General features: G+C 39.3%; 1 pseudogene; it reads left to right on the top strand.

Moving 5' to 3' along the window:
* Positions 1–315: 315 nt before the first annotated feature.
* LOC145575581 (splicing factor SF3a60 homolog pseudogene) lies at positions 316–1,580 on the top strand (annotated as a pseudogene).
* Positions 1,581–1,921: the final 341 nt, after the last annotated feature.

Genomic DNA, 1,921 nt, shown 5'->3' with positions numbered 1-1,921 from the left:
CATTAATATTACTGATCGAAAGCGGCCTCCACCCAGGCATTCCGATCACTTGACCTCACTGAAAAATTAACTTTCTAATAATTCTGAATCGCCTATCGGAATAATACACTTGTTCGAAGGACACTATTCCTTTCAAATGTTAAGTCGGTTTCTGAGTAATAATATAAATACATGTGATTAGCTTTGTTTCAAAAAAACTTATATGTGATTAGCTTGTACGAGTATTAGTTTACGAGAGAATTGAAACTTGTTTGATTTGAAACAAATAATTCAATCAAATTTGAGAGACAAACTGTCTAAGGAAAATCTGCTAATATGGATGTTTACAATAATAGTAAGGTGTTTGACGTGTTTTATGACATGTTAAAGATGATACGAGAATCCGGTCGTTGAAACCCCGAGGCGGCTTCTACGGTGGTCCGTGATGGAGAGCAGTACGAGCAGATGTTGGCGAATTTACAAAACATGAAGATACCCTTCAGTGGTGAGGAATGTTTCGGACAATATGTCGATTTACACGAGTGTTACAACAGGTATATTAATTCTAAATTCGGTCACACTATCAATTATGGTTATGTGGTTTATCTTGATAATTTTCCTACAATTGATATGATTCCTTCCAAAGATAAGGCCACTGCACAATACAAAGAGTATATGGAGGGTGTGCTCGGCGTACTTGACATCTTTCTTGGATCGTACGAAACCATTGTTGTTCCTAGACAGGGTATTTAAGATCGTCGAATCTGAATTTGAGGAGTTTGAAATGGGTAAAAAGCGGCCTAGGCCAATGTGTGTGGTCAATGATGTGATCGAGGAGTTTGATGGATATAACACGGTTGAGAGTCTAATTGAGTTGGGACCGATGAAGATTAACGAGGCATTGAACACTTTGGGAGTTAAATCTGGTGGTACACTCTACCAAAGAGCGGAGAGACTTCTACTTGTGAAGAATACGCCTATAGAGATGATTGACCGAAAGCATTTCAAGAAGTTAAAAGGCGGCGAAACTGGACTAATTGAAGCCAAAGTAAAGAAATTGTGTGAGCTTCTGAAAGACGTTCTTGAGCGGACTAGAGAACGTGTTAGGAACAGGCAGGGGATGACTTTCGATGAGTTAGCTCGTGATCGTGATGCTGATCATGTACATGACATAGGAATTGATGATGCAGAAGAGGACTACGACGACAAAACAGATTATTGTAATCCGCTTAAATTGCCACTGGGTTGGGATGGGAAGCCTATACCTTACTGGCTCTACAAGCTTCACGGCCTTAACCAAGAATTTAAGTGTGAGATATGTGGCCAACTTCACCTACAAGGGCCGAAGGGCTTTTGAAAACCACTTCCATGGAGCGCGTCATCAGCATGGGATGAGTTGCTTGGGTATACCCAACACCAAGACCTTTCATGAGATCACTCGAATCGATGATGCCAAGGAGCTGTGGCAGCAGATTCAGCTGAGGAAAGGGTTGTCATTGTGGCAGCCTGATGCGCTCGAGGAATACGAGGATGCAGAGGGTAAATTTTACAACAAGAAGACCTACAATGATCTTGTTAGGCAGGGTCTAATTCAAGTTTAGATCAATTACTCTTACTATTTTTATTTTTGTATTAGCTTGAATCTGAACTTAGCTACTTATGTTTGCATGTACTCAATCTTGTTCTTATGTTGCATGATTTCCAATCAATTGATACCTTTGAATCAAGTTCTTTTCTTCTATCATCATAGGTTGCGCCTTCAATTACCTAATATTATTGCATCTTAGCAAATAATGTAATGCAAAAGTTGTAGAACACTTGACTAGAAAAGATGAGATCTGATCTAGCACAATAGTCGGCTAATTAAGGCAGAAGCCAAAATTGACTGAAATATGAACAATAAGTCAATAATGATTAGTCCACTTCTAAGAAACATACGTAG

This window comes from Chenopodium album, chromosome 13 (genome assembly GCF_948465745.1).
Source record: "Chenopodium album chromosome 13, dcCheAlbu1.1, whole genome shotgun sequence".
Classification (NCBI taxonomy): Eukaryota; Viridiplantae; Streptophyta; class Magnoliopsida; order Caryophyllales; family Amaranthaceae; genus Chenopodium; species Chenopodium album.
The sequence above is the reverse complement of the archived record's forward strand: the minus strand, read 5'-3'. Positions and strand labels throughout refer to the sequence as shown.